At 41.3% G+C, this 12,500-nt stretch overlaps 2 long non-coding RNA genes across 3 annotated transcripts in view; one reads left to right on the top strand and one right to left on the bottom strand.

The window, feature by feature from the left end:
* The window catches only part of LOC138854983 (uncharacterized), a 174,819-nt gene that overhangs the window by 24,506 nt on the left and 137,813 nt on the right, over window positions 1-12,500 (top strand). The window lies entirely within an intron of this gene.
* The window catches only part of LOC128701980 (uncharacterized), a 181,934-nt gene that overhangs the window by 104,982 nt on the left and 64,452 nt on the right, over window positions 1-12,500 (bottom strand). For both annotated transcript variants that reach the window (XR_011394156.1, XR_011394157.1), the window contains exon 2: window positions 1,458-1,501. This is a non-coding gene — a long non-coding RNA (uncharacterized lncRNA). The remainder of the gene's footprint in view (window positions 1-1,457; window positions 1,502-12,500) is intronic.

Raw genomic sequence — 12,500 nt, 5'->3', positions numbered from 1 at the left:
GAGGCGTTTATACAGGTACAGGTAGACAGTGTACCTCTCTTAATTACACACATCATTTCACTGTTGTAATGACAGTCAGCTGGGAGACTTACGAAGACTCGACTTTTATCATCATATTTTTACATTTTACCTTCGTGCTATCTTGCAATTGGTATTTTTTTAGTTATAGAGGATAACCCAACCTAACCTAACCCAACCTAACCTAACCTAACCCAACCTAACCTAACCTAACCCAACCTAACCTAACATAAACCAGAAATTTGCTGCAAACTGTATGTGAGAAAACCACACAGATACTTGAGGGAATTAAAAGGATGGAGTCCGTACAGACGGGCCTTGCTTTACGGCACTTCGCTTTACAGCGTTTCGCTAGTGCAGTGGTTTTCATTTATACCCATTTTCCATTTATTCAGACTTCTTACAAAAAATATATTCACCACTCGCTATAACCTAAGCACGAAAATGTTTTAAGGTAAGTAATGTGTGTACTGTACTGTAAACATTTTTTCGGGCTTTAACAAACATTTGAAAGTGAGAAAAGGGCTATGTTTCACTTTACAGCAGTAACCCAGAACCTAACCTGCTGTATAAACAGAGCCCTCCTGTATACACACAGTTTCACCCCACTAGCTTCAACAGTGCTGAAGAATAGCATGGTACTCGTGGCTTGAGTATGCCAATAGTACTCTATGATAAGGAGTACCTTGCTTCCCAAGCCAAGAATAAGACCAGTCTGTCAATGTCACAAGCGCTCGAGCATGGGGGACAAGAAAACTAAATATTAGTACTCTATAATCCGGCCTAACACTGAGGTCCTCTTCAGCAGACTGCTTTATTATCTGTGTGTGGAGTCACACTGTACCATTACTAACCATGTCAAAACGGCGTTTCTTTATTGTGCTGAAAAAACGGACATAGAGCTAAAATAGTGAACATTATTTTCTCAAAAGAGTAGAACTTATTTTACCAAAATAGCGGGATGCTTTTGTGTCCAAATTGTAAATATTATTATGTCAGAATAATAAATATCAGTGTTTCATAATAGTAAATATTTTGTCAAAACAAACATTCCTGTGTCAAAATATTGGACATTTTTTGTCGTATAAACAGTGAATGCTATTGTCAAGAGAGTAAACATTATTGTGTCAAGACAGTGAATTTTACTGAGTACAAATGGTAAACATTATTGCGTCAAATCTGTACTTATTGTGTCATAACAGAGCTGGTAGATATTATGGTGTTCAAACACTTTGCTAAACACCTCAAACTACTGACATGTCACCGGTCATACCTGTAATAGTGTCATTTCTTCGTCTGTAAAACACTGCCACGTTATTCAGTCAAAACCATCACCAGACATTGACGTGTTACCAGTCATATCAACACTGCCATTATATTAACAATGGAGAAATAAATCTAGGTTAAAATTAATCTGGAAACCATGAGATAACACTGACCTTGTCAGAATTCACTTCGTCTCGGCCACATTACACCCACGTCTCTGAAAAAAAAAATTGTATATATTTTTCAACTTGAAGAAAAAAAATGAATATATGGTGACCTGTCGTGACCTCTCTTGTCCCTCCTACCTTCCCCCTCCTTCCTTCTTCCTACCACCTCCATCTTTCCGTTCTCTTCCATTCTAATTCCCTTATTGTTCCTCTACCTTTTTTCCTTTTCAATCCCACCTCCATTCCCTTTATCTTCCAGCCTCTTCTTCATCTGGTTTCTTCTCTCCTTCCCACCATCCTCGAATTGTCTCTCCTTCCTTCACAAATTCATGTTTAGATCACATATTCACATTCAGAACACACATTTATGATACGAATGTGAAGAAAGGGAAATGATACAATTAAAAGAATGAGAGGGAGAGGGAGGACACAGATGGTAAAGCATGGAAAAGAAAGAACAGATATAATAAGAAAACCAGAGCTGGGAAGAAATAACGAGGAACGAAAAGCAAGGAGAGAGAATAGTGTGTCAACACACATGTCAACACACATGTCAACACACATGTCAACACACATGTCAACACACATGTCAACACACATGTCAACACACATGTCAACACACATGTCAACACACATGTCAACACACATGTCAACACACATGTCAACACACATGTCAACACACGTCAACACACATGTCAACACACATGTGAATCATTAAAGTCACTGAGACTAAAACTTTGCGTACAAAATTTACATAAATAAAATAATGACAATAGGCAACAGAATGCAACTGTTTATCCAGTTCAGAAGCCAAATTGGTCGGATTAAGCTAATTTTGATGCGCTGATTACGACTCAGAGTTTGTTTAGTCTCTATCACCTAAGATTTTCTTGAAATAATTGGTAAAGAAATTAGTATCCTACTGCGAAATTTTTATCAAAATAATACAAAATCACTATACCGTGACTGGAACGACATACAGATAACCCGCATTTAGGAGACTGTAATTTACGACAACGTTTCGGTCTGACTTGGACCATTTACTAATGCAAACCGGACCGACACGTCGTCGTAAATTTTAGTCTCCTAAGTGAGGTTTTTTTGTGTGATTTTTCTTAGCTTTGAATAACGAGTGGAAACTCTACCATCACATCTTATGATGTGATACTTTTACTGAGGGACTTAAGCTAGCGGAAGGTACTTGTAGAAGTAAAGATTATTATTATTATTATTATTATTATTATTATTATTATTATTATATGACCAAGAGCTCCAGTAAGTGGTTATCACTAAGTCAAGAGACACAATAACTTGCGCGTTTCTCCTTACAAATATATTACCAACAAGGAATTAGAAGACGTGGTGGGTTGAGAGAGATAATTCACAGAGCAGAGGAGGGGCTGTTGAAATGGTATAGCCATTTAGAAAGACTGGAGCACAATACGATGATTCAAAGCGTATATAAATATGGGGTGGATGGAAGGAGCTGTAGGAAGCGACCCAGAGAGTGTTGGAAAGAGGATGCAAGAGAGAGAGAGAGATTGAGTGGAAGTTGCTTGAGACTACAGCAGGTATGAAATGTGTTAAAATGGAGTGGAGACAAGTAATTTTGTGGGGATTTCATGTGCTGTTGGAGTGTGAGCAAGGATATATCTATGAAAGAATTCAAGAAAACCGACTTGATAGAATCTGGCTTATGTACAATGCCTGTAATTTGTAAATGGGGTAAGAATTTTACTGTATGGTAAGTTACACAATTAGGCGAGTACAATTAGGTGAGTACACACACACATCAGAAGCTGTGACTCGGCCCCTGTAACCACAACTAGGTGAGTACACACACGCCCGCGCGCGCCTGTGACAAGCGGGGTTCCACAGGGGTCAGTCCTAGGACCAGTGCTATTTTTGGTATATGTGAATGACATCACGAAAGGGATAGACTCAGAAGTGTCCCTGTTTGCAGATGAAGCGAAGTTAATGAGAAGAATTAAATCGGATGAGGATCAGGCAGGACTACAAAGAGACCTGGACAGGCTGGAAGCTTGGTCCAGCAACTGGCTTCTTGATTTTAACCCCGCCAATTGAAAAGTCGTGAAGATTGGGGAAGGGCAAAGAAGACCGCATACAGAGTATAGGCTAGGTGGGCAAAGACTACACACTTCACTTAAGGAAAAGAATCTTAGGGTGAGTATAATACCGAGCACATCTCCTGAGGCGTACATCAACCAGATAACTGCTGCAGCATATGGGCGCCTGGCAAACCTGAGAATAGCATTCCGATACCTCAGTAAGGAATCGTTTAAGAGTTTGCATACCGTGTACGTTAGGCCCATACTGGAGTATGCAGCAGCAGTTTGGTACCCACACACCTGGTCAAGCACGTCAAGAAATTAGAGAAAGTGCAAAAGTTTGCAACAAGGTTAGTTTCAGAGCTAAGGGTAATGTCCTACGAAGAAAGGTTAAGAGAAATTGGCCTGACGACACTGGAGGACAGGAGTGTTAGGAGAGACATGATAGCGACATACCAAATACTGCGATGAATTGACAAGGTGGACAGAGACTGGATGTTAAAGAGATGGGACACCGAAACAAGGGGTTACAATTGGAAGTTGGACTCAGATGAGTCAGAGATGTTAGGAAATATTTCTTTAGTCATAGAGTTTTCAGGAAGTACAATACTCTGGCAAGCGATGTAGTGGAAGCAGGAACCATACATAGTTTTAAGACGCGGTATGATAAAGCTCGTGGAGCAGGGGGAGAGTGGACCTAGTAGCGATCAGTGAAGAGGCGGGGCCAGGAGCTATGTCTCGACCCTTGCAAACACAAATAGGCGAGTACACACACACACACACACACACACACACACACACACACACACACACACACACACACACACACACACACACACACACACACTCACACACTCACACACACACACTCACATACTTAAGTTCCTTTTCCCCTGTTGAAAATATTGCGTAAGTTTGGGGATGAACTTAAGGGCCACCAAACTCATAAGAGTCCATTACCTACCTTCCCTAACAGAGGCCCCTCACGTGCTCTACCTCACCCTGCGCTTCCTCACCAGCTTTCCCCTCACTCAGGGTCTCACCAGCTCTCCCTCACTCTGCATGTTCAGCACGAGGTGCAATTTGTCTCTCACACACACACACGATCAGGCGTGGAAAGCGATACCTTGTGTCCGCAGCAGAATTGTAACAGTTAACCCAACAAATGCTGGAGTAACTATAATATTATTATTTTATTATTATTATTATTATTATTATTATTATTATTATTATTATTATTTTGTTTTGTCTCTATATGGGTTTATTTGTACTATAGCCAAATGTGTTGAAATGTTAGTTTACTCTTTTCATAATTTACTGTGATCTTCCCAGCCTTAATACTGTGTTACTATTCACTGTCCTTTAGCATACCGTTAACTGTCCTTTAGCATACCGTTAACTGTCCTTTAGCATACCGTTAACTGCTAGCACACTGCTTCATGATCCTTCAGACAGAGCATCTTTGTCCTTGATGGGAGAGTCATCCCAGGTGTAGCACATGTGGAAATGGATTAGGAGAGGAAGTGGTGGAGACCATTTTATAATCAGTTTAATAATTGGATGAAAAGACCGTATGGAGGCCAGAATCGAGTTAATCACAACCCACCAAACTCAGGAGCCAGTAATGAAAATTTTCGATAGGTAAGGTTTGTCAGGAAACAGACAAGTGTTTCCTGACGTGGGTCTTAGTCATATGATGACCCGCCGTTGGAGCTTTTGGTCATCTGACCGAGGCCTTCCGCTGGCTTACCGGTCCACCCGTTTAAAAGTTATGGTCATAGTTATAACCATTTCCCTTATGACGAAAATCTTAGTCCTCCATACCCTCTACTTCGCATATATAAATCGGTGAATAATATACACACACGCAGGGAGAGAGTGATCTAGTAGCGACCAGTGAAGAGGTGGAGCCAGGAGCTAAGACTCGATCCCTGCAACCACAATTACGTGAGCGCGCGCGCACACAAACACACACACCAAATCGGTGATTGCCCACACATGCAAGTATTCTGCATTCACGTACACGTCCAACAGCAAAACATCACCATGGCTTGCCCCATTGAGTATTGTGGTCCTTTGGTCTTATCTGGTCCGTGATTGAGGATATCCGGCAAGGACCAACATGAGCCAGAAGCGTGTTCCCGTCCTCAGTGGCAGCATAAACAAAGCTTGGCCTGCCGGAGGGTGTCCAAGGGTATTGGTTATTGTCAAGAGCTGGGAGAGGGAGAGGGAGGAGCATGTGAGTGGGGTATTGTGTGTGAGGGGAGCAGGTGAGAGGGGTGGTGTGAAGGGAGCAGGTGAGAGGGGTGGTGTGAGGGGAGCAGGTGAGAGGGTGGTGTGAGTTTAGAGGCGTAGGAGGGAAGTTGTGTATTAGGGGAGCATGTGGGATGGTTGTTTTGTGTGAGGGGAGAATGTGAGAAGGGTGTTGTGAATTTGGATAAGGTGTGGGAGGGAGGGTAGTAATTATTTTTGTGATTTGTAGCAACAGAAGCATACCTATGTAAGAAATCCTATGCGAGGATCATTGTGAGTTTGGGGAGGATGTGACTGAGAACTATGAGAGTAAAACAGATGGAATGAGGATCAAGTGAGAGAAGAGTTACTATGGAGAGAGTGAGTAACAGAGGAGAGAGAAAGGTGCAGAGGGGGGAGAGAGTTACAGAGGAGAGAGAGAGTTACAGAGGAGAGAGAGAGTTACAGAGGAGAGAGAGAGTTACAGAGGAGAGAGAGAGTTGCAGAGGAGAAAGAGAGTTACAGAGGAGAGAGAGAGTTACAGAGGAGAGAGTGAGTTACAGAGGAGAGAGAAAGGTACAGAGGAGAGAGAAAGGTACAGAGGAGAGAGAAAGATACAGAGGAGAGAGAAAGGTACAGAGAAGAGAGAAAGGTACAGAGGGGAGAGAAAAAAAAGAGAGGTACAAATGAGAAAGATTAGCAAATGAATAGAACCCATAGAGTTAACCATATATATAAATTAAACATTTCAGTGTGAGGTTGTGGAGTTTGGTGGGGAAGGAAGTGTTGAAGCCAAATACATGAATGAAACCAAAGGTAACCCCTGGTTGTCTTCAAGAGGGAGTTGCACAGATATCTAAAGTCGGTGCTGGATCAGCCGGGCTGTTGTTCGTACGTTGGACCACGTGCGGCCAGCAGTAACAGGCTGGTTGATCAGGCCCTGATCCACCACGAGGCATTGTCATGGATCAGGCTGAGGGGGCGTTGATCCCCGGAATACCCTCTAGGTAGACTCCAGGTATGTAAACACACACACACAAACATTCGCATAAAACACATACACACACAAACATTCGCATAAAACACACACACACACAAACATTCGCATAAAACACACACACACACACACACACACACACACACACACACACACACACACACACACACACACCACTAGGGAACCATATCATAAATAAGCGTATTCAACTCGAGCTCCTGCATCATACATGAGGATCTGTTCAGACGATAAAATATCTTCCCAGATGTAGACATGCATAAGAAAAATGACGACATGAGTATATAAAACTATTATTTTTATTATTATCACACCGGCCGATTCCCACCAAGGCAGGGTGGCCCGAAAAAGAAAAACTTTCACCATCATTCACTCCATCACTGTCTTGCCAGAAGGGTGCTTTACACTACAGTTTTTAAACTGCAACATTAACACCCCTCCTTCAGAGTGCAGGCACTGTACTTCCCATCTCCAGGACTCAAGTCCGGCCTGCCGGTTTCCCTGAATCCCTTCATAAATGTTACTTTGCTCACACTCCAACAGCACGTCAAGTATTAAAAACCATTTGTCTCCATTCACTCCTATCAAACACGCTCACGCATGCCTGCTGGAAGTCCAAGCCCCTCGCACACAAAACCTCCTTTACCCCCTCCCTCCAACCCTTCCTAGGCCGACCCCTACCCCGCCTTCCTTCCACTACAGACTGATACACTCTTGAAGTCATTCTGTTTCGCTCCATTCTCTCTACATGTCCGAACCACCTCAACAACCCTTCCTCAGCCCTCTGGACAACAGTTTTGGTAATCCCGCACCTCCTCCTAACTTCCAAACTACGAATTCTCTGCATTATATTCACACCACACATTGCCCTCAGACATGACATCTCCACTGCCTCCAGCCTTCTCCTCGCTGCAACATTCATCACCCACGCTTCACACCCATATAAGAGAGTTGGTACAACTATACTCTCATACATTCCCCTCTTTGCCTCCAAGGACAAAGTTCTTTGTCTCCACAGACTCCTAAGTGCACCACTCACTCTTTTTCCCTCATCAATTCTATGATTCACCTCATCTTTCATAGACCCATCCGCTGACACGTCCACTCCCAAATATCTGAATACGTTCACCTCCTCCATACTCTCTCCCTCCAATCTGATATTCAATCTTTCATCACCTAATCTTTTTGTTATCCTCATAACCTTACTCTTTCCTGTATTCACCTTTAATTTTCTTCTTTTGCACACCCTACCAAATTCATCCACCAATCTCTGCAACTTCTCTTCAGAATCTCCCAAGAGCACAGTGTCATCAGCAAAGAGCAGCTGTGACAACTCCCACTTTGTGTGTGATTCTTTATCTTTTAACTCCACGCCTCTTGCCAAGACCCTCGCATTTACTTCTCTTACAACCCCATCTATAAATATATTAAACAACCACGGTGACATCACACATCCTTGTCTAAGGCCTACTTTTACTGGGAAAAAATTTCCCTCTTTCCTACATACTCTAACTTGAGCCTCACTATCCTCGTAAAAACTCTTCACTGCTTTCAGTAACCTACCTCCTACACCATACACTTGCAACATCTGCCACATTGCCCCCCTATCCACCCTGTCATACGCCTTTTCCAAATCCATAAATGCCACAAAGACCTCTTTAGCCTTATCTAAATACTGTTCACTTATATGTTTCACTGTAAACACCTGGTCCACACACCCCCTACCTTTCCTAAAGCCTCCTTGTTCATCTGCTATCCTATTCTCCGTCTTACTCTTAATTCTTTCAATTATAACTCTACCATACACTTTACCAGGTACACTCAACAGACTTATCCCCCTATAATTTTTGCACTCTCTTTTATCCCCTTTGCCTTTATACAAAGGAACTATGCATGCTCTCTGCCAATCCCTAGGTACCTTACCCTCTTCCATACATTTATTAAATAATTGCACCAACCACTCCAAAACTATATCCCCACCTGCTTTTAACATTTCTATCTTTATCCCATCAATCCCGGCTGCCTTACCCCCTTTCATTTTACCTACTGCCTCACGAACTTCCCCCACACTCACAACTGGCTCTTCCTCACTCCTACAAGATGTTATTCCTCCTTGCCCTATACACGAAATCACAGCTTCCCTATCTTCATCAACATTTAACAATTCCTCAAAATATTCCTTCCATCTTCCCAATACCTCTAACTCTCCATTTAATAACTCTCCTCTCCTATTTTTAACTGACAAATCCATTTGTTCTCTAGGCTTTCTTAACTTGTTAATCTCACTCCAAAACTTTTTCTTATTTTCAACAAAATTTGTTGATAACATCTCACCCACTCTCTCATTTGCTCTCTTTTTACATTGCTTCACCACTCTCTTAACTTCTCTCTTTTTCTCCATATACTCTTCCCTCCTTGCATCACTTCTACTTTGTAAAAACTTCTCATATGCTAACTTTTTCTCCCTTACTACTCTCTTTACATCATCATTCCACCAATCGCTCCTCTTCCCTCCTGCACCCACTTTCCTGTAACCACAAACTTCTGCTGAACACTCTAACACTACATTTTTAAACCTACCCCATACCTCTTCGACCCCATTGCCTATGCTCTCATTAGCCCATCTATCCTCCAATAGCTGTTTATATCTTACCCTAACTGCCTCCTCTTTTAGTTTATAAACCTTCACCTCTCTCTTCCCTGATGCTTCTATTCTCCTTGTATCCCATCTACCTTTTACTCTCAGTGTAGCTACAACTAGAAAGTGATCTGATATATCTGTGGCCCCTCTATAAACATGTACATCCTGAAGTCTACTCAACAGTCTTTTATCTACCAATACATAATCCAACAAACTACTGTCATTTCGCCCTACATCATATCGTGTATACTTATTTATCCTCTTTTTCTTAAAATATGTATTACCTATAACTAAACCCCTTTCTATACAAAGTTCAATCAAAGGGCTCCCATTATCATTTACACCTGGCACCCCAAACTTACCTACCACACCCTCTCTAAAAGTTTCTCCTACTTTAGCATTCAAGTCCCCTACCACAATTACTCTCTCACTTGGTTCAAAGGCTCCTATACATTCACTTAACATCTCCCAAAATCTCTCTCTCTCCTCTGCATTCCTCTCTTCTCCAGGTGCATACACGCTTATTATGACCCACTTCTCACATCCAACCTTTACTTTAATCCACATAATTCTTGAATTTACACATTCATATTCTCTTTTCTCCTTCCATAACTGATCATTTAACATTACTGCTACCCCTTCCTTTGCTCTAACTCTCTCAGATACTCCAGATTTAATCCCATTTATTTCCCCCCACTGAAACTCTCCTACCCCCTTCAGCTTTGTTTCGCTTAGGGCCAGGACATCCAACTTCTTTTCATTCATAACATCAGCAATCATCTGTTTCTTGTCATCCGCACTACATCCACGCACATTTAAGCAACCCAGTTTTATAAAGTTTTTCTTCTTCTCTTTTTTAGTAATTGTATACAGGAGAAGGGGTTACTAGCCCATTGCTCCCGGCATTTTAGTCGCCTCATACGACACGCATGGCTTACGGAGGAAAGATTCTTTTCCACTTCCCCATGGACAATAGAAGAAATAAAAAAGAACAAGAGCTATTTAGAAAAAGGAGAAAAGCCTAGATGTATGTATATATATATATGCATGTGCGTGTCTGTGAAGTGTGACCAAAGTGTAAGTAGGAGTAGCAAGATATCCCTGTTATCTTAGCGTGTTTATGAGACAGAAAAAGAAACCAGCAATCCTACCATCATGCAAAACAATTACAGGTTTTTGTTTCACAGTCATATATAAAACTATATATGCATTATACATTAACTTCTGTGTTTGTGAACTTACCTAGTTGTTATTTTCGGGGTCGAGTCTCGGCTCCTGGGTATTTAAAACCTTTTACTTTATTATTATATTTTTAAACTTAAAGGTTACACCAGATTAAAGGTCAGAGCTACAACACCTCAGTTCACTGTTATTCTCTTGTATTATATTTAATGAAAAAAATTTTTTCTACGTGTTATAAAGTAATATTAATGTTACTCCTCCTCTCTCCCACTCTACCCTGACCTATTACATTCTTCTTCACTCCCACACACACGTCGACAGCCGCCTCACTTGTTCACCTCTCCTTTTATATATATATATATATATATATATATATATATAGATATATATATATATATATATATATATATATATATATATATATATATTGCAGAGGACATCACATATATCGTTTAATTCCTGTTCAGCTCCTGCTCTTCCTTCTGCTTCTCTTCATCTTTTTATTTTAGTACTGCTGCTGCTCCTCCTATTACTGTTGCTCCTGCTTGTCCTCCTACTGTTGTTGCTGCTCGTCCTGCTTCTCCTATTATTGCTCCTCCTACTGCTGCTGCTACTGCTCCTCCTCATTCTTCTCTTCCTCCTCCTCCTCCTCCCCTCCTCCTGTTCCTCCTCCTCTTCTCCTGCTCCTCTTTCTGCTCACCTTTATCACCCACTCTTCCACTTTCCACACACACTTATGGATCTCTCACCTAGCCAATTACTTCTCTTATGTCCTTATAACTCTTCCGTGCCATAACCTTCATTTATCCAATTATCTCTCTTACATTATCACATCTCTCCCTATTTCTTTCCTCTTACTCCACTTCTTTTCCTCAACATTCTTTTTCTTCCTTTTCTTATTTGACCTCTTTATCCTCTTCTTCCTTGCCATCCTCTCTTGCTATACTACATTTGATCTTCCAGTAGCTCCTCTGTCTGTCTGTCTCTCTCTCTCTCTCTCTCCCTCCCTCTCTCCCTCTCTCTCTCCCTCCCTCTCTCTCCCCACCTTCCTGACATGCTCAATATGGGCAAATATAAACGCTTCCCCACTACACGTTAAACCCCCACCTGCTACACAACACCCGGATTTATAGAGCCCATAAATCCTTTGTTGCACGAATAATCCCGGAGATGCTATGGAGTAATGACGCATCACCTCTGAACACCTACACACGAATGGAAATGAATTGAACTTCGTAGCTATTGTTTCAAGATATCGAACGGCATTGCTGAAGATTTCGAACAAGGTTCGGGAGCAGTATTGATGAGAGAGACTTTCAGGAAAATTGAGAAAGATTGCAATATTGAAAGAGAAAATCTGAAGGGCATCGAGGAATATCCGAGCGATTCTGAGAGAGAATTTTTGAGCGATATTTATTGATATCGGAGATTTTAAGCACAACTGAAGTTAGTTTGAGAGATATTAAGGGAGATTTTGAATGATATTGAGATTTTAGTAGATATTATGGGAAAAAACCAACAATATCACCGCCAGCAACAAAAATATTAACAAAACCAACAACAACAATAACAATACCACAAAAAACGTAAAAAACCAGCAGCAATAACACCACCAATAACAATAGCACCAGAAACACCAACTCCAACAACAACAACAACAACAATACCATTCCCAAACAACACAAAACAAACAAGAAGAAGAAAGAAATAAAGAAAAATTCCAGTTTAATTCTTGTAAAATTCCCTTAACAACCAAACAGCCTGTTAAATAAACAATCTACCATAGCAGTGTTGCACACAGCCGGCAAACAAGCAATTACCACCAGGGAACTTTAAATACGTTTAACAGCCATTTACCATTTTAATTAGAATCAGTTTTCAAGCTTCGCATTTTATTGCGGAGAGGAACA

This window comes from Cherax quadricarinatus, chromosome 77 (assembly GCF_038502225.1).
Source record: "Cherax quadricarinatus isolate ZL_2023a chromosome 77, ASM3850222v1, whole genome shotgun sequence".
NCBI lineage: Eukaryota > Metazoa > Arthropoda > Malacostraca > Decapoda > Parastacidae > Cherax > Cherax quadricarinatus.
Note: the sequence above shows the minus strand (reverse complement) of the source record. Positions and strands in the feature narration are given on the sequence as shown.